The 21211-nt window shown below is 42.5% G+C and overlaps 2 long non-coding RNA genes across 3 annotated transcripts in view; both read right to left on the reverse strand.

Annotated features, from left to right (window-relative positions):
• The window catches only part of LOC129526778 (uncharacterized), a 37478-nt gene extending 32741 nt beyond the window's left edge, over positions 1–4737 (reverse strand). Inside the window, exon 1 of the long non-coding RNA XR_010130770.1 lies at positions 3986–4737. This is a non-coding gene — a long non-coding RNA (uncharacterized lncRNA). The remainder of the gene's footprint in view (positions 1–3985) is intronic.
• Positions 4738–7748: 3011 nt separating this feature from the next.
• LOC109023231 (uncharacterized) overlaps positions 7749–21211 on the reverse strand; it is a 37711-nt gene continuing 24248 nt past the window's right edge. For both annotated transcript variants that reach the window (XR_010130771.1, XR_010130772.1), the window contains 5 exons: positions 20780–20981; positions 20015–20136; positions 13592–13717; positions 12252–12497; positions 7749–7857 (listed from right to left, as the gene is read on the reverse strand). This is a non-coding gene — a long non-coding RNA (uncharacterized lncRNA). The remainder of the gene's footprint in view (positions 7858–12251; positions 12498–13591; positions 13718–20014; positions 20137–20779; positions 20982–21211) is intronic.

The following is a 21211-nucleotide window of genomic DNA, read 5'->3' on the forward strand; positions in this document are numbered from 1 at the left end:
TATTTATAATTTTAAATTTAAAAGTTCATTATTTCAAAATCATATTTTATATATAAATATATATTAAGGTCAAATCTTTCAAATCTGTATGTTCCAGTGTTCAATACATTTTTAAAATAAAATCAAATTAGCACATATAGCTTGGAATACAGTATTTTATTCTGATCAACATAAAAATTATTTTTTAAAAGAGTAAATTGTACCAACAATGAATTCTGTAAATCCTAGTAGAAAAGAACATTAAGTGTATGCTACTTTGGGCCATACTTGTTTTGCTTTATGATGTGTCCTAAAGGGGAGTGTGTTCAGTCTTCTCATTCTACCACCAAACCTAGTAGATTACAAAGCAAACATGTATTATCTGAAAGGAACCCAAAAGTGGCTTTGTTGAGGGATCCAGCTAACGGCCTCTTTTGAGACACTGATTGACTGAGGATGAAAAATACATTTCTCAGGTGGCTCATTCACATGCTCACAGAAGGCTTCAGTTCTTCCCTGGCTGTTGGGAGTAGGCCTATTTCTCACCAAATGTGCCTTTCCACAGCACTGTTTGATATGTTCTCATGACAAGGCAGCTGCTTTACTTCAGAGTGAATGATCGAAGAGACAGAACAAAAAGGAAGTCATGACCTATTGACATACCTCCACATTGGCCATATTCTACACATAGAAGCAAGTCACTAAATCCAGCCTACATTCAAGAAGAGGAGGATTAGCCACCACCTTTGGAAGGAAACAGTATCAAAGAGATTGTGGTCTTATTTTATTTTTTTGAGACATTTGCTCTTGTTGCCCAGACTACAGTGCAATGGTGCGATCTCAGCTCCCTGCAACTTCTGCCTCCTGGGTTCAAGTGATTCTCCTGCCTTGGCCTTCCAAGTAGCTCAGATTAAAGGCGTGTGACACCAGGCCAGGCTAACTTTTGTATTTTCAGTAGAGACAGGGTTTCACCATGTTGGCCAAGCTGGTCTCAAAACTCCTGACCTCAGGTGATCCGCCTGCCTTGGCCACCCAAAGTGCTGGGATTACAAGCATGAGCTACAACGCCCAGCCTGTTGTCTTATTTTAAAACCACCACAGGAATACTGTTTGTGTAGGGTTTTTTCCTAAAATATTTTTAATAAATAATGGTTTTTCCTAAAGTAATATATACCTAGCACTGGGGATATAAAGATAAACAAGAGAGGGAAACCCCTGACAGAGCTTACCTTCTATTGTGACAAGCCAGTAAACATGTATAAAAATTAATGAAATAATTTTAGATAATAAGTGCTGTACATAGAATAATGTAACAGTGATCAGGGAAGGCACACAAAGGAGTAACTTTTGTTAGTGTGACTAGAAAGGCCTCCTGTGATACATTAAGATTAATGGGGTTATACTATGCATTCTATTAGATAACCTGACTTTATCATTTAACAAAGCTATCTGTCTTAACTTGGGCTGCTATAACAAAATATTAATACCACAGACTGAGTGGCTTTAAAAACAGACATTCATATCTCATGGCTGTGGAACCTGGAAAGACCAAGATCAAGGTGACAGCCAGTTCAGTTCCTGGTGAGGACTCTTCCTAATTTACAGATGGCTGCCTTCTCACCATGTCCTTAAATGACTGACAGAAGAAAGCTCTGGACTCCCTTCTTGTTTGTATAAGGACACTACTCCCATCGTGGGGGCCCCATCTGCGTGACCTCATCTAAATCAAACTACCTCCCAAAGGCCCTGCCTCCAAATACCACCACATTCAGGGTAAGGGCTTCAACATATGAAAGTTCATGGGACACAATTCCGTCTATAGCAGCTATCTCCCATATCTACACGTTTATATCTTCCCTTTAACAACTGCATCCATCTTGATGAAAACTTGTACCTTTTTACAACTGTAAACAATGCTGTGATAAACTTTTTTTTTTTTTTTCTTTTTGAGATGAAGTCTCACTCTGTAGCCCAGGCTGGAAGTACAGTGGTGTGATCTCGGCTTACTGCAACCTCCACCTCCCGGGTTCAAGTGATTCTCCTGCCTCAGCCTTCCAAATAGCTGGGATTACAGACATCCGCCACCACGCCCAGCTAACTTGTGTGTGTGTGTGTGTGTGTGTGTGTGTGTGTATTTTTAATAGAGACGGGGTTTCGCCATGTTGGCCAGGCTGGGCTCGAACTCCTGACCTCAGGTGATCCATCCACCTCGGCCTCCCAGAGTGCTGGGATTACAGGCATAAGCCACTGTTCCTGGACAACACATTTATAAATATATATGTGTACAAGCTGTGATAAATACTTTTACACATATTTGTGTGCACATATTAATATTTTTGTAGGATAAACTTCCACAGGTGAAATTATCAATGCAAGCACAATTTTAAGTTGTAGATAATATCAAACTGCCCTTCAAAATGGTTGTAAAAATTTACACTTCTGCAAAAAGGAGTAAACACTGTTTCCTTACTAACTTTATGTATAAATATTTCTATCAAAAGATTTTATGTATTTTTATTACCTTACAAACAGGCCATTCTCAGTCTTCATTTTATTTGATCAGTCTGTAACATTTAACAGTTAATTACTCTTTCTTTCATAGAACACATTTTTCACCTGTCTTGTAAGGCAGCATGCTCTTGGGGTTTTCCTCATAACACACTGGACTCTTCTTTTCAATCTTCCCTCCTGTTTCCTTCTCATCTCCTTGAATTCTAAACACTGCAGTGTCCTAGGCATCGGTATTTGGTTGTCTCTACCTAAACCTGTTCCTTTGGTGGGATCTCATCCAATCTCATGAATTTAAATGCCATATCTCCACTTGGATGTCTAAGAGGCAAGGTACTTAAAAACATTTAAAGCTGAACTTATGATTGTACCCCCAAAACCTGGTCCTTCCAGTATCACCTTATTTCAATTCAGTAAATCACAACTCTATTTTTGCGCTTGCTCAAATCAAACCCTTGCTTTCTTTCTTATATCCTAACTTCCTCTCTTCATTCAGATTTTTCTCATCAGATTCTGCCTCCCACTGCCATTCCTTGCCCTTTTAATTTACCTATTAAAAAAATAGATGAATCTCTAAAACTATATATTTCTTTACTTGATCATTGTCCTCCCCACCAGAAGATGAGCTGAGGGCAGGAACAGTTCACTACGGTATCTGATTCACTAATATCTCTAGCACCTATAGCAGTGTTCTTGGCACAGAGTGGCACTCAGTAATTATTTCCTCAGTAAATGAATGGCTTGTACTGTTCACACACATCAGTACCATGGTTGAAAACCAAGCTGTTGAGGTAGCAAGGGTAACAAATTGAGAGATAAAGCATCTGGATTTGGGGCCTAGCCCAGGCACAGGTATGCAGCTGTAGGCAACTTATCCTTCAAAGTCGATTTCATCATCTGTAAAATGGGGTTTATGCATTTCCTCAGCATAAAAACCAGTTGAAATGGTCAATATCTACTTGGTATTACAAGACACAAAAGTTTCACTCCCTACAACTTACCAGGAATATTTGCTTCAATTCCCTTCTTAATTTCACTTGCTCAGATATAAAACAACTTAAGTGGACATTTTCAGAAGCTCTTATATTACACTGTACCTCTAAAATATCCGCTTGTGCAAACTTTGAGAACGGTAAAAGCAATTACCAGAAAAAAAAAATCACGATTCCTTAATTCTATTATGCTGATGGTTGCACCACTCTGTAAATATGCTAAAAATCATTGAATCCATTAAAATGGGTGAACGTTATGGTATGTACATTATACTTGATAAAACTGTTAATCAAACAAAAAAGAGATTATCTAATTCCATATATGGGACTACTATAAAATATCCTCAGAATATAGGAATAAGAAAAAAATACTAAAAGCCCCCAAATTTTTTTTAAAAGTCTGTTTTACATGAGCTCTGCCAGTAGTTGAAACAGGCCACCGTCAGAAACGGCTTGTAAAAGAAACCCGGTATCTGGTCAAGTCCTAAGTGACCTGAACCACGCACCTTCAGAACCATATTGGGATGACTGTAACCTGAGCGCGGTTCCTCCAGCAGAGCAAGCACATTCATCGGACTCAGTAACTCAAGGGGCCAGTCCTCTCCAGCATCCCAGCTGCCGCCGCCCTGTCAGGCTTCCCAGGCAATCGCCCATCTTATTCCTTCTCCAGTGTGGACGCCTACGAGGAGGGAGCGTCCCCTCTCGACGGTTAACTGGCATCTAGCTTATGAAGCCCGCGTGGATTCTCCAACCCCAGACCTGCTGGGGGGGTGGGGACGTGCGGGTGACAAAATCCAGACTACGACCCTCCCTGAGCCCTGGCCACCCCGGGGTGACCCTAACACAGAGGCGGCCACGCGCGCTCCAGCTCTGACACTCCTTCCAGCTCGGCGGGGCCTGAAACAGGGGGCTGCGCTTCACCCACTGCTGAGCGTCAGATTCAGCTGAGGAGATTCTAAAAGCGCGGTGCTGGGCCCAGACCCAGGCACTCCAGAGCAGAACGCGGAGGGGCCCGACCCCAGTCTGGCGGCGCAGGTGTGTGACAAAGTCGGAAGGCGCGCCAAGCTCTCCAGTTCCACATCTGCTGTCGAGTCCAGCGCCCGCCACGCTCCCGCGCAGGGACCCGCCCATTACTGCCTGGAAGCCGGGCGCCCTCACACTTCTGCACCGCGTCCCCAGAGCTGAGGCGCATCCGGGAGACTCGCCGCCCGAACCCGCGAAACTGTCCTCCCTCCCGCGAGGCCGCCCCGTCCCCCTCCCCGCAGACCGCCCCGTCCACCCCCCGCGAGGCCGCCCCGCCCCCCTCCCGCGAGACCGCCCCGGCCCCCCCCCCCACCCGGCTCCTCTCCCTGATTGGCTCGAATCGGGCGGGTTCCGGCGTGGGTTTCAGCCCCTCTTCAGGCGGGTTTCTAGCCACATGCAAAGGTGCTTTCTGGCCCGGCTCTTTTCACCCGCCAATCATCCCCTCCAGCCAGTCATCACCGACTTCCTCCACGTTTTCCTCGTCCTCTCCGGCCGGCAGTGTAGCAGCAACAACTCCCTACGTTGAAGTCGTCTCCCTCCGTCCCCGCCCTTCCTTTTCCCTTAAGGACCTCGCACGCGCTGCCATATTCAGAGGGGCGCAGGCGCGGTAGCGCAGCCTCCCGAGCTGTTGTAAGCACGAAGTTGCGGTGGAACGTGCACCTTCAGTTGGGCTGCACGGAAAAGTGATCTCCGCATAAACAGTTGCACTTGCCCCTAGGGAATGTTGGACCACAGGAGGGGACTTGAAGTACGATGTACAGGCCCTAATGGTCCCTCTGTATGGAAGCGAACACTTGTAGGGGAGGGGCCCAGCGGGATAGGCCGGGAACAAGGAGGCAGATCTCAGCCTGCCACACCTGAAGACAGGTACCTTGCAGCTGAGGAATGGGGCCCCAGGCAGAATTTTCCTGTTGGCTGTGCCCCTGGCTCCTGTTCTGGGGCAACAGACTCCTTTATTTGACCAGAAAACATTTCTGCCAGCCTACTTGTGGCTGCCTGAAACCCCATAATTCAAAAATCCAGGCCACGATTTCTTTCTAGTTTTGAGATAAAGAAAATTCGAGTTTAGTGAGGTGACAAGACTTGATCAAGGGTTGCAAGACTGGTTAGTGACGGATGTTCAACAAGAACCAAGTTCTCCTTACAAGCCCATTGCTTTCTCCACTATGTTAGTGTATTACCATTTTATTAGTGGAACTCCATGCTCTCCCCTATTTGCCATCTCCCAGTCCTGGTCCTAGAGTAGTAGTTGTTGTTGTTGTTGTTTTGTTGTTTTGAGACAGAGTTTCACTCTTGTTGCCCAGCTGGAGTGCAATAGCACGATCTCGGCTCACGGCAACCTCCGCCTCCCAGGTTCAAGCGATTCTCCTGCCTCAGCTTCCCAGGTTGCTGAGATTTACAGGCATGCGCCACCACGCCTGGCTAATTTTGTATTTTTAGTAGAGACGGGGTTTCTCCATGTTGGTCAGGCTGGTCTCCAACTCCCGACCTCAGGTGATCCGCCCGCCTTGGCCTCCCAAAGTGCTGGGATTACAGGCATGAGCCACCACGCCCAGCTCCTAGAGTTACTTTCTAGTTTGGCCTCAGAAAAATTCAGCACTCCAGTTGACCTCTCCCTGTCCAACCCCAAAGGAGATCGAATGCTTAACTAATGGATCTGATTGCCATACTTAAGCCACCATTGTTCATTTGGGTAGTTTCCAGTTTCCGGCAATAATGAACAATGCCACCGTTAGTAATATTGTAAATGTCTTTGTATAGAATATGCACACATTTCTGGCCAGGCGAGGTAGCTCACGTCTGTAATCCCAGCACTTTGGGAGGCTGAGGCGGGCAGATCACCTGAGTTCGGGAGTTCGAGAAATCAGCCGGACCAGCATGGAGAAACCCGGTCTCTACTAAAAATACAAAAAATAAGCCAGGTGTGGTGGCGCATGCCTGTAATACCAGCTACTCGGGAGGCTGAGGCAGGAGAATCACTTGAACCCAGGGGGCAGAGGTTGCAGTAAGCCAAGATTGTGCCATTACACTCCAGCCTGGGCAACAAGAGCGAAACTCTGTCTCAAAAAAAATAATAAAATTTAAAAATTTAAAAAAGAATATGTACACATTTCTGTTATATATGTTAAAAACAAGTATTTTAGACAGTTCCTCTTCAAAGAGTTTCACTTTGTTACAAACAAGGTATTCTTCTCCAAGAGGTCTTCACTTCCTTGTACTGTCTGTCCTGAAGTCTTATTTCCCTGTTCTTTGTCTACAGTAATCTTGCCTGCCAATCTATCAGCCCCTCCCATCCTGCTGTGCTCAGGCATGACAGCCAAGAAATCACCCCCTCCCTGCTGTAACAGCTTTCCCAGAAAAATTGATCTTCCCACCTTCCCACTTGAATACCGCATTCCTGCACTTTTCAAGTTAGCCAACCAGGTTCAGCTTAGATCGTGCGGTCCAACTCCAGCCAGTGGAGGCAAGACGCAGTAACAGGGACAAGCTGCATTAGAGATAATAAAACCCCCTGCTTTCCTTTGTTTGTGCGTCCTCTCGTGGCAACCAGACCTACGAGGGGCACCCTCCTGAAAGAGTAAATTTGCCTTGCTGAGAAAATTTATATTCGAGTGCTATTTTCTTTTATTTTGTGGCACTGAAAAATTTGCTTCTAACATGTATGTAGAAGTGGGACTACGTCTTCATAAGGCATGCATGTATTCAATTTTAGTAGATGCTAACTACAGCAAGCAAAATAATGGCTCCCCCAAAATATCCTTGTCCTAATCCCTGGAACCTATGAGTATATTAGGTTACATGGCAAAAGAGAATTAAGTTTACAGAGTTTGCCAAGAGGTGGCCTTAAAATAGGGAGAGCATTCTGGATTGTCCAGGTGGGCCCAACTTAATCACAAGCACCCTTAAAAATAGAGAAGAGGGAGGCAAGAGAAGGAGAATCAGAGAAATTGTAGAATCAGATAAAGAACCAGAGAATAGTAGCTGTGAGAAAGACTGGATGGGCCTGATCAATTCCTACTAGTTTTAAAGATGGAGGAAGGAGGCAATGAGGCAAGAATGTGGGCAACCTCTAGAAGTTGGAAAAGGCAAACAAATGGATTTTCCCCTTTCCAGAAGGAACACACCCTGTTGACACTTTAATTTTAGCCCAATGGGACCTCTAGAACTGTAAGATAATAAATTTGTACTGTTTTAGCCACAAAGTTTATGATAATTTGTTACAGCAGCAACAGAAAACTCGTACACTGCCAGTCTTCCAAAGTAATTTTATCAATTTATATACTTAAGGAGCTTTGAAAAAAATATCCATACTTCAGCCTCATACCACAAACTGAACTGGAATCTCTGGATAGGCCTAGGAAAAAAAAAATTCCTTAATTAGGTAATTTCATAGCATCTTGAAGGTTGAGAATCATTTATCTAAAGCCTTAAATCTAAATCCAATTCTTATCATTAAAGAAGAGTGTGGCAGTGATTTGGACACATGATTAAAAGCTTTTCTAGAAAACTGTTCCAGGTCCTTGAAGGATCTCCCCTGTTTGCTCAGAGTTAACACAGCTAACGTTTTGCACTGCCCCATGATTGAACAATCAGTTCCTACTAACACAATTCATAAAGGAGCATTAACACTAAGCCCTCTTTGTTTTTACAAGAGATTTTTCTTTAATATGCTCAGAAAGTGGCTCTTTCAGAAACTGGCCCACCTTAACACCTTGGCCTTCATGGAGAGCTTGGCTGTAGGAGCTGGTAAGGCCTCCATTTCCTAAGAGAAGGGTGTCCTGGAAGGAGGAGAGGGTCTGCCTGGTTCATGCCCAGGCTCCTGTGTGCTAAGGCTGCAGCAGGCAGATGACCCTTGGGGCCGTGGCTCTGGGGAAATTCTGAATAAGAAGGTGGTTCTTACAGCTTGAGCAGGCTGGGCTGCAAGTGGAGGTTCTGGTCAAGGTGTCCCTCACCTTTCCTCTTTTGCTAGGCTGGTGATATTATTGAGAGGAAGGATAAGCAAGTTTCTTACATTGCAGCCAGGGATCCTAGAATCTGGGGAAAGAGCCTCCTTCCCCAAGTTTGCAGGACAGCTTCTTTGGTAGCGATACCACTAACTACTGAAGTTCACTCGGCAACAAATTTATAAATCCTGAGAAGCCTTGGGCAGTTTCTATCACAAAGGTATGTCATCAAAAAGAATGAAGGGTGATGTAATGTTGAAGCTAGTATCCATGTACCTTCCTGACAGATGTCAAATATTACAGTGCTTCCCTTTAAAATCAAAATATTTAGGCTGGGCACGGTGGCTTATGCCTATAATCCCAACACTTTGGGAGGCTGAAGTGGGTGGATCACCGGAGGTCAGGAGTTCGAGACCAGCCTGACCAACAAGGTGAAACCCTGTCTCCACTAAAAATACAAAAATTAGCCGGGCGTGGTGGCAGGCCCCTGTAGTCCCAGCTACTCAGGAGGCTGAGACAGGAGAATTGCTTGAACCCGGGAGGCGGAGGTTGCAGTGAGCCGAGATTATGTCACTGCACTCCAGCCTGGGTGACACAGCAAGACTCCATCTCAATAAATATATAAATAAAATCAAAATATTCCATGGCATGCTGAGATCCTTACAGTGCACCAGTGTGCCTTGGCACACAGTTTGGGAATCATGGCTGTGGCCATTTGGAAAGTGATTCTCATTTATCCCTTGAATGAATATTCAAGATAATTATTTTGTTCCAAAATGGTACTTCTGTAAGGTCCAATATAATCTCACCCCTCCCATGCTGAAGAGCTCTCTAAAACAGGCATCGAGTCCCACAGGCCTGTCCAGATTCTGACTTGTTCCCACAGAGGATATCTTGGGTACATCTAAAACTACCTCGGAAGGTGAGCAGTTTCCATTTTTATTTTAAATTTTAAATTTTATTCATTTATTATTTTTTGAGACAGAGTCTCACTCTGTCGCCCAGGCTGGAGTGCAGTGATCTTGGCTCACTGCAACCTCCACCTCAGCCTCCTGAGTAGCTGAGAATAGTTTCTTGAAAGTCACTAAGCTACAAACAACCATTACAGAAATCAAGATATGTTATTAGTTTGGGTCACCCAGGTATTATGTACAAAGAATTGGTACTAGAAATTTAGTCTTATTAAACATTATTAAACGTAATATATTCTACTTTCAAACAATATTTTTAAGCTAGAAAAATGGTCTCTTCTATTACAATAACTATTTAAAATTTCCTTTGCATTTAAATTTTTTCTTGTTTTTATACTTTTATAGAGTAAATTTAATTTTATTGCTGCTTATTTTGTTATTTTTCATCCATAAGGTAATTACGTTTTGGACTTCTGATTTGCTGAATGATAATACCAGTCCCCTAAAAACACATTTCTCTACCCATCCTCCAAAAACCATAGTGATCAACACGGAGATCAAATAAAAACTACCTGTAAATCATGCCTAAAGCAAAACTAGAGAATACCACAAACTTCAATTTGCATGTTAGTGGGGAAATAAATATTCTAAACCAGCAGAGGCAGCTACAGAGGAAGGTGCAGCTAATTTTCACTGGTGTAGAACACAGACAACCTTACCCCCAGAAACAAGACAGTTCATAAATGGTGAAATACCAAGAACAAATCTGAGATCTGGTGGATCAGAACACTGACAAATGAAGGAAAAGCAAGGGTCTTGGAAGCACATGAGACCAAAAATGGCAGTTGTAGAGGGCAAGGTTTCTGAGGGGAGAGGGAGGTAGTTGTGTTCCTTCGAGGCTTGGTAATAAAGGAAAAGAAAAAAGCAAACAGTGGAAATTAATAAGTTTATACAAATGAGACAGTATTACAGAATCAGACATCATATAAACCCTCACTCCCAAAAAGGCTTGATCTAGTAAACTTTAGAAACTGCACTCACTGTGCCAACAGAAGAGGGTGGTATTGAGCTAAGGAACCTAGTGAGTAAGCCCTGCCTCCAGCTACCCTAAAGTAGAAACATCTGAAGACCAGAGCAATTCAAGGAATTTGAAAGTGAATACAGACAAATGGCAAATTATATTCACATAAAATTACTTTAAGAAGTAAACAGAAAGGCACTATCATCTAAACTGTTCAGGCGATGAAAAAAAAAATACTCCCAAAAGACAGCCATGGGCCGGGCATGGTGGCTCACACCTGTAATCCCAACACTTTGGGAGGCCAAGGAAGTTGGATCACCTGAGGTCAGGAGTTCAAGACCAGCCTGGCCAACATGGTGAAACCCCATCTCTACTAAAAATACAAAAATTAGCCGGGCATGGTAGCACTGCCTGTAATCCCAGCTACTCAGGAGGTTGAGGCAGGAGAATTACTTGAACCCAGGAGGTGGAGGTTGCAGTGAGCCGAGATCATGCCACTGCACTCCAGCCTGGGTGACAAGAGCGAAACTCCATCTCAAAAAAAAAAAAAAAAAAAAAAAAAAACACAGCCGTGAAACACAGGACAAATATTTGACACAATACCCCTGAAAAAAATTAAATATCAATTTTTAAAGGATTTGCAAAAATGGGGGGAAAACTTTATTTTGAATCAGAAATGTAATAATTCAGAATAGTCCAAGATATCTAGATGTGAGAGTTGAACTCAGGCAAGAAAACACTAAATCATCTAAAAAGTGAAGAGTGAACTACAAGGTGACCAAAGGAAAACAGATTTGACTGAAAATAAAATAAGGGACTAGACACAGTGGCTCACACCTGTAATCCCAGCACTGTGGGAAGCCAAGGCAGGAGAATTGCTTGAGCCCAGGAGTTTGAGACCAGCCTGGGCAACATGGTGAAACCCTGTCTCTACAAAACATACAAAAATTAGGTGTGGTGGTGGCACGCCTATAGCCCCAGCTACTCAGAAGGCTGCAGTGAGAGGATTGCTTTAGCTCGGGAGGTCGAGGCTGCAGTGAGCCATGAGCATGCTACTGCACTCCAGCCTGGGTGACAGAGTGAGACTCTGTCTCAAAAAATAAAAGAGAGGAATAGAAACAATCAAGAAAGTGAACACACAGAAGTTAAAGAGAGAAAAAAGTGAAAATGCTAATATCATGACTTTATGTTTTAAGCATATCTTAAGGTATAAGTTTCATAAGCAACTAATATATGGAGAAGTGACATATAATTTAAAAATTGCCCCCGATGATCAGTTGGCCTTTAAAAAATTCTCTCGAAATATTTGCTTTATAAGTATAGTGAAAATCTAAGCAAGAAGCACTACTATATTCTCCTAGACAGTGACACAGAAAGTGACACACATGGTTTCCCCTGAGCTTCACATGATGACACATGATGTCATAGAACTCTACCCTCCTGGTCACTGGTTAGAGTATATAAAATAATCATATATCCCATCCCTAGCCACTGTGGGTTTAGCAGGGATAAGCCCTTGACCTAAACTGGGTCAATAAGACCTTTTCTTGGGATTCTCTCTCCTGTCACAGAAACTCCATATAAATCTCCATGGTTGCCAGTGATCATGTTTCCTGTAATGGAGAAAACCAACCAGCAGTCAGACAGATGAGCTGACACATAGATGCCAAGAAGTGACCATGAGAAAGGGCTTGTAGGTTCCAGGTGCTGATCCTGGGGCCCAGGTGTATCTCCACCCATCTGGAGGTTAGGTTGTTTAACTCATGATTCCATAAGCCAATATTCCCTTTTGTCAAGTTAGTTACAGTCTAAGTAGGTGTGGGTGTTTATCACTTCAACTAAATTAATTTTAATTTTACTATTTTGAAAAAACCTCTTGTTCTTGTCCTGATACTTCTTCAGGTGTGCTCTTTGCTGTTGGGGGCTCAGAAGTGACAGCATCTAACATCTGCTGGGTCTTCTCTTTGTCTGATCTTGCCTTTTGCTCTGCAGAGTCTAATGTAGTTTTCAAGTTTTCTGTTTTCACAACTGCCTTCTCTTTCATCGTTTCAACATTTGCCTTCTCTTTCATCGTTTCAACATTTGCTAAAGATTGGCTGAGCTCTTCAATTGTTTTGTCCTGTGACAGCATATAAGATGGGGGAAAGGAAGGAGATAACTAGGATTAGATCTCTTCTAAATAACAGTTATGATAACTCTTGCTTCTTTTCCTTTTCTTTCTTTTTTTATGAAGACAGAGATACATGGAAAAGAAAAACATTCCAAAATTTCTGAATTAAGAGGACATTTCTCCGTGATCGTGCTCATCAATAACTATTACTTAGCACTTTTATTAACTGGCCGCTTGGGATTTAAAGAGTCTTAACATGTTTTCTGCATCCTCAAAGGTCTTAAAGACCTACATTAATCAAATATAGAAATATAGAAGATAATTGGCATTTCAGTAAGAGAAATATTGCTGATAAACTGGCATATCAGTTGATCAGTTATTTAGTGCCTGTTTGGCTTAAGGCATAATTTTTGAAATAGTATAACTGAAGTTTGATATGGAGAAGGTCCAAAGAAGAGCCCCCAAAATGACTACAACTTTTAACTATTACCCCAATAAGAGACACAAGTAAAACTAAAACAAAAAACAGACTGGGTATGGTGGCTCACACTTGTAATCCCAGCACTCTGGGAGGCCAAGGCAGGCAGATCACTTGAGGTCGGGAGTTTGAGACCAGCCTGGCCAACATGGTGAAACCCTGTTTCTACTAAAAATACAAAAATTAACTGGGCATGGTGGCACGTGCCTGTATTCCCAGCTACTTGGGAGGCTGAGGTGGGAGGATTACTTGAACCTGGAAGGCAGAGGTTGCAGTGAGCCAAGATCACGCCACTGTACTCCAGTCTGGGTAACAGAGCGAGACTCCATCTCAAAAAGAATAATAATAATAAAACAAAAAACAAGGGATTTGTAATAATAACACTTAGAATACAAGGAGGAGGATATATGGATATATGGGAGTTTCAATTGTATTGGTAATATTTGTTTCTTAAAATGAGTGGTGAATTCCAATTTTATTCTATATGCTTAAATATATATTCTTTTGTATGTATGTAAAATAATTTTAATATTAATTTTTTTAGCTTCAATGAAAAGCATGCTGCTAAAATGGTAAAAGACCAAAGCTTTAGTGAATTTCTGAAAGCCTCACTTCCTTTACTTACTTTAAGGACATTTACTCTTGTCAGCTGAGTTTTCATATTTTTATTTGACAATTTCAAATCACTGAGCTGTTTCTGAAGTTTCTGAATTTTCTCCTCCAATCTTTGCGTAGTAGCAATCTGCAAATTCTGCCAAATATTCAATAACATTTGTTTTGTTGCATGTTGTCTTTCTCTAGCTTTTTGAACTTCTTGCTATGCTTGTCTATCTGGGAATGCTTAGTCCCTGAGTTTTCCTTTGCAGAAATCAACAGTATTGAAGTAAAAAATTGTGCTTTAAGATGTTATTATACACTAGCATAATGCCACATCCACTCCAGACTAACACACTGCAGGCTTAACAATACTTCCATAAGTAAAATATTTTTCACCATAAATAAGCATTATTAAAATAATCAAGAAAATAAAATATGACAATAAAAGTGATGACTCAGGACTACCAAGAGTACAATGAAATAGATTTTATAAGCACCAAGCAGTAGCATAGATTAGTTCAACTTTTCTAGGAATGTATTATAAAGAAATAATCAAATATGTGGATAAAGATTCACACACAGGCCGGGCACTGTGGCTCAAGCCTGTAATCCCAGCATTTTGGGAGGCTGAGGCAGGCAGATCACGAGGTCAGGAGATCGAGACCATGGCCAACATGATGAAACCCGGTCTCTACTAAAAATACAAAAATTAGCTGGGCGTGGTGGCAGGTGCCTGTAATCCCAGCTACTGAAGAGGCTGAGGCAAGAGAATCGCTTGAAACCAGAAGGCGGAGGCTGCAGTGAGCGGAGATTGCACCACTGCACTCCAGCCTGGGCGAAAGAGCGAAACTCCGTCTCTGGAAAAAAAAAAAAAGACTCACACAAAGATATTATTTATTTTATTTTATTTTTTAAGTTAGGGTCTTGCTCTGTCACCCATGCTGGAATGCAGTGGCGTTATCACAGCTCACTGAAGGCTTGACCTCCCAGGCTCAAGTGATCCTCCCATCTCAACATCTGGAGTAGCTGGGACTACAGGGTGTGCACACCCGGCTTTTTTTTTTTTTTTTTTTTTCCTCAATCTCCTGGGCTCAAGTGATCCTCCTGCGTTGCTCATCCAAGGTGCTGGTATTACAAGCGTGAGCCACTGCACCCGGCCATAAAGATATTCAGATATTCTTTTTGAATATCTGAGAGTTTTGCTCTTGTGGCCCAGGCTGGAGTGCAATCGCATAATCTTGGCTAACTGCAATCTCCGCCTCCCAGGTTCAAGTGATTCCCCAGCCTCAGCTTCCCGAGTAGCTGGAATTACAGGCGCTTGTCACCATGCCTGGCTAATTTTTTTTATTTTTAGTAGAGACAGGGTTTCACCATGTTGGCCAGGCTGATCGCAAACTCCTGACCTCGGGTGATCCGCCCACCTTGGCCTCCCAAAGTGCTGAGATTACAGGCATGAGCCACCGCACCTGGCCCACAAAGATATTCTTTACAACATTATTCACAATAGAAAAAACTGAAACAATGCAAATGTCAAAAAAGAAAAATTATTATATGATAGATTATCTATTCCCTAGAAATTAAGTTTTCAAAAATATTTATTAAGAAAAATTAACAATGATGTAGTTAATGAAACAAGCAGGATTAAGAAAAACTATGTATATCTCAATGATGATAAAAATATACATGGAAAATAATCAGAGGGAAATATACCTATATTTAATACTAGTTATCGCAAAATGGTGGGATTACTGGTGATTTCAATTTTATTTCTGTTATTTTCTACTTTACAAATCTTCACTAATACACATGATTTTTTAATTTTTTGAGACAGGGTCTCACCCTGCCGCTCAGGCTGGAGTGCAGTGGTGCAATCACAGCACACTGCAGCCTCGACCTCCCGTGCTCAACCCATCCTCCCACCTAAGCCTCCCCAGTAACTGGGACTACAAGTGTGCACCATGCCTGGCTAGTTCTTAAATTTTTTGTAGAGATGGGGTGTTGCCATGTTGTCCAGGCTGATCTCAAATTCCTGGGCTCCAGCTATCCACCCACCTCAGCCTCCCTAAGTGCTGGAATTATGGACATGAGCCACTATGCCCAGCTCAATTAATTTTATTATGAGAAAAAAATTAGTTATAAAATGTTATTACAAAAAAGTTATGGTAAATGTTTTAATCCATTAAAAGAAATAACATATTAAGGAACAAGAATCAGAATGGCATATTTTCCTCAATAACAACCCTAGAGATTAGAAGACAATGAAGTCTATGTGTGAAAATAAAGTCTAAACCCAGCTATCAATTGAGTATGATGATTCAAACAAAAAAAGACATTGTCATTCACACAAGGACCTCAAAAAATGTCACTCTCCAAGGCACCATTTCTTAGGAAGCCATTGGAGGATGTGTTCCAGTAAAATAAGAAAGGAAACCAAAAAAGAGGAAGAAATGTGATTCGGCAAACAATGAAACCTAACCAGGAGATTAGAGAAGGAAAGTCACGGGATCATGGCTGTGCTCAGGCCCACAGAGCAAAATCCAGACTGAAGCAAGGGAACGAAGGACTTTGGGAGAGAAAAAATGGGAGATTTTTAAAGACTAAAGGATCATCTGATACAGATTTAGGCAGGAAAAAACCTTAATAAATGAACACTGAAAATTAAACGTATGAAAATATAAGGAAGGTATTAACTGTAGGAAAAATAAAATGCAATACAAGAAAGAAAATGTACCAAGAATATAGTACTTCATGCTTTTGTAAACATTTAGTATCACGGTAAAGTAAATGCTGATTATGCATTTAGCTTAAAATATCAATACAACCAGATTGGGAAGATGAAAGGAGCAGGTAGGAAAGTGGTATGAGAGATGAAATTTCATCTATCATATAACAGGAAATCAACAACATGTCTAATATAGATAACTCGAGATAAGGCAGTTTAAAATTGTTTAGGAAAATGGAAGTTACTATCAGAAACAGCTAAAAGAGTTAAAGAGTTCCCTCTGGGAAATAAGAGAGGTACAGAAGAGGGCTGCTCCTTTTCAATAAAAGACTCTTGGTATATTTGATTTTGAAAAGTGTGTGTGTGTGTGTGTGTGTGTGTGTGTGTGTATAAAGGGTTAAAAAAATTCTAGGCTGGGTGCGGTGGCTCACGCCTGTAATCCCAGCACTTTGGGAGGTCGAGGCGTGGGGATCACCTGAGGTCAGGAGTTCGAGACCAGCCTGGCCAAGGTGGTGAAACCCTACCTCTACTAAAAATACAAAAATTCACTGGGCATGGTGGTGCACACCTGTAATCCCAGCTACTAGGGAGGCTGAGGCAGGAGAATTGCTTGAATCTGGGAGGCAGAGGTTGCAGTGAGACGAGATTGCACCACTGCACTCCAGCCTGGGCAACAAGAGTGAAACTCCGTCTCAAAAACAAAAAACAAACAAACAAAAATTCTGAATACCTTCAGCCAAAAAATGGAAATCAACACTAAAATTACAAAAATACATAGAACACAGTGAAAAGAAACATTTCTTATAAAAATCTATTGGACAAGCTACAGAGGAACATTCAATAGTACTTACTCTTTTTCTGATTTAAAAACAAAAGACAAAAAAAGCACATTTACTTAAGAAGGGAAAAGGGAAAGTAGGGTGCAGATTTAATAAACATACTATATATATTCATTACATATAAACCAAAATAAACTAGTAAAATGTGTATTTATTTATTTATTTATTTATTTTTGAGACAGTCTCGCTCTGTTGCCCAGGCTGGAGTGCAGTGCCACAATCTCAGCTCAATGCAAACTCCACGTCCCTGGTTCAAGTGATTCTCCTGCCTCAGCCTCCCAGGTAGCAGAGATTAGAGGTGCACACCACCATGCCCAGTTAACTTTTGCATTTTTAGTAGAGACAGGGTTTTACCACGTTGGTCAGGCTGGTCTCGAATTCATGACCTCAAGTGATCTGCCCACCTCAGCCTCCCAAAATGCTGGGATTACAGGGTGAGCCAGCGTGCCTGGCCATAAAACGTATATTTTAAAAAAAGAACCGGCCAGGCATGGTGAATCATGCCTGTAATACTAGCACTTTGGGAGGCTGAGGCGGGAGAATCACTTGAGCTCAGCAGTTTGAGACCAGCCTGGGCAACATGGCGAAACCTCATCTCTACAAAAACTTCAAAAAGCTAGCCAGGCGTGGAGGCGTGCACCTATAGTTCCAGCTATCTGGGAGGCTGAGGCAGGAGGATCACTGGAGCCCTGAAGGTTGAGGCTTCAGTGAGCCATAATCACGCCACTGCACTCCAGCCTGGACAATAGACAGAGCCAGACCCTGTCTCAAAAAGAACCACTGGTTCTTTGGAAAGATAAAATAGATGCCTCAGGCAAGCCTGGTTAAAAAGGAAAGAGAGAAAGTGAAAATACACAATATTAGAAAGGAGGAATATACAGAATATATAGATATGCATACAGAATGGATACAGAATGCAAAGATAAAAATAATTCTAAGAGAACATTTTGCAACTTAGTGGCAGTAAATTGAAAATCTAAAAGAAATAAAGGCTGTAATTCCAGTACTTTGGGAGGCAGAGATGGGCAGATCATTTGAGCCACAAAGAGTTCAAGACCAGCCTGAGCAACATGGAAAGACCCCATTTCTACAAAAATTAGCTGGGCATAGTGGTGTGCACCTGTGGTCCCAGCTACTCAGGAGTCTGAGGCAAGAGGAGCACTTGAGCCTTAGGAGGTTGAGGCTACAGTGAATCATGATGGTAACACCGCATTCCAGCCTGGGAGGCAGGGCAAGACTGTCTCAAAAAAAAAAAAAAAAAAAAGACAGTTCTCCCATGAGCTGGTCCAAACTGTTCCACCTTTAGAATCAAATTATTTATAAAATAAATAAGTGAAATTTTAAAAATACATTATTTCCTAGGAAACAATTTGACAATATACAGTGAAATCCAGAAAACCCAAGAACTCTAGTAAAGAAAACTATTAGGCCAGGCATGGTGGCTCACACCTGTAATCCCAGCACTTTGGGAGGCCAAGGTGGGCTGGTCATCTGAGGTCGGGAGTTTGAGACCAGCCTGAACAACATAGAGAAACACTGTCACTACTAAAAATACAAAATTAGACAGGTGTGGTGGCGCATGCCTGTAATCCCAGCTACTCAGGAGACTGAGGCAGGAGAATCGCTTGAACTCGGGAGGCAGAGATTGCAGTGAGCCAAGATCGCGCCATTGCACTCCAGCCTAGGCAACAAGGGCAAAACTCCGTCTCAAAAAAGAAAAGAAAACTGAATGCTCAATAAATATTGGATAAATAAACAAATGAATGAGCCAAAAGACTAAATGAAGGCTGGGCGCAGTGGCTCATGCCTATAATCCCAGCACTTTGGGAGGCTGAGGCAGGCAGATAACGAGGTCAGGAGTTCGAGACCAGCCTGGCCAACATGGTGAAACCCTGCATCTCTACTAAAAACTGCAAAAATTAGCCGGGTGTGGTGGCACGCACCTATAGTCCCAGCTACTTGGGAGGCTGAGGCAGGAGAACCGTTGGAACCTGGGAGGTGGAGGTTGCAGTGAGCCGAGATTGCGCCACTGCACTCCAGCCTGGGTGATGGAGTGAGACTCAGTCTCAGAAAAAAAAAAAAAAAAGACTAAATGAGTAAATGGTAAATGAGTGAGCAAGATTCCACTTTGGACCATAACAATTATAGAAATACTATAACGTAGTTTGGTTATGATAGGCAATTCTTTTTTTTTTTTCTTTTCTTGAGATGGAGTCTTGCTCTGTCACCAGGCTGGAATGTAGCGGCACTACCTTGGCTCACTGCAATTTCTGCCTCCTGAGTTCAAGCAATTCTCCTGCCTCAGCCTCCAGAGTAGCTGGGATTATAGGTGTGTGCCACCACATCCAGCTAATTATTGTATTTTTAGTAGAGACAGAGTTTCACCATGTTGGCCAGGATGGTCTCAATCTCCTGACCTCGTGATCCGCCTGTCTCAGCCTCCCAAAATGCTAGGATTATAGGTGTGAGCCACTGTGCCCGGCTATGATAGGCAATTCTATGAAGAGGTAGTAAAATAGAGAATCTCCTGAAAATAAATTGTATTGCAATCTACCTATTTCTATCCAACTTTTAGGACTGCCTTTTTCCTTACAGATTCAGGGAAGCAGAGAGTAGAGAAGAGAATGACCTATACAGTGATTATTGAGAGACATCATCAATGGCCCCTCATCAATGCTCATTATATCTGCCTGTCACAATTCCTAAAATTTCCCCATTAGAGAGTTATTCCTTTGGCCGGGCACAGTGGCTCACACATGTAATCCCAGCACTTTGGAAGGCCAAGGCGGGCAGATCACCTGCAGTCAGGAGTTTGAGACCAGACTGGCCAACATGGTGAAACCTTGTCTCTACTAAAAATACAAAAGTTAGCCGGGCGGGTGGTGAGCACCTGTAATCCCAGCTACTTGGGAGGCTGAGGCAGGAAAATCGCTTGAACCCGGGAGGCGGAGGTTGCAGTGAGCCGAGATCACACCATTGCACTCCACTCTGGGTGACAGAGTGAGACTCCATCTGAAAAAAAAGAAAAAAGAGAGTTATTCCTTTGAGCTCCTTTCCTTCTAATCCTCTCCTTAAAGTACATTGAGATATATATGTAAACAGATGCCCTCACAACAAATATCAAATAAGTGCACAAAAGAGACATGGAGATACGGAGAGAGAAGAGGCTTTTAAAAATAAAATCAGAGGCCGGGGCAGTGGCTCATGCCTGTAATCCCAGCACTTTGGGAGGCCGAGGCAGGTGGATCATAAGGTCAAGAGATTGAGACCATCCTGGCTAACATGGTGAAACCTCGTCTCTACTAAAAATACAAAAATTAGCTGGGCATGGTGGCGCGTGCCTGTAGTCCCAGCTACTCGGGAGGCTGAGGCAGGAGAATCGCTTGAACCCAGGAGGCAGAGGTTGCAGTGAGCCAAGATAGCGTCACTGCACTCCAGTCTGGTGACAGAGCGAGACTCTCTCTCAAAAAATATAAATAAATAAATAAAATAAAATCGGAAGCTTTCAGAGTTTGTAGCAAATTTCCCCCCTTTCCCAATGTGGAGAAAAGTATTAACAGTATTAACAGCTTCAAACATTAGATAAAGTTAGTTATGAATAAAATGCAATCATTTTCATTATCAAAGGAATGCTTATACTTCAGGAAATTCTTACTTTCTTCCTGTCCAAGTCTAATCTCTCTTGAAAAAGTCCTTGATCTCAATTTTTCTTTCTAGACATTTCAAGGGTCTTTTTTGTTCCCAATACTTTTTTCTTCAGCTTGGGATGATTCTTGAGCACCTTCTTCTTAAAGATGATGCAGCTGCTCTAGTCACTTAGTGAGCATCTGGATTTCCTGCTGAAAGGCTTTAGCTCTCTGTAAGAAAAAGACATTAAAAACTTCCTCATGCTCTATGCTTGCTTGCCCTTCCCCCCGCCCCCCTGCCTGCTTTCTTTCTTTCTTGAGACAGAGTCTCGCTCTTTCACCCAGGCTGGAGTGCAGTGGTGCCACGTTGGCTCACGGTAACCTCCGCCTCCCAGGTTCAAGCAATTATCCTGTCTCAGCCTCCCAAGTAGCTGGGACTACAGGCGCATGCCACCATGCCA

The sequence above is a fragment of the Gorilla gorilla genome, chromosome 15 (genome assembly GCF_029281585.2).
Source record: "Gorilla gorilla gorilla isolate KB3781 chromosome 15, NHGRI_mGorGor1-v2.1_pri, whole genome shotgun sequence".
NCBI classification, from domain to species: domain Eukaryota; kingdom Metazoa; phylum Chordata; class Mammalia; order Primates; family Hominidae; genus Gorilla; species Gorilla gorilla.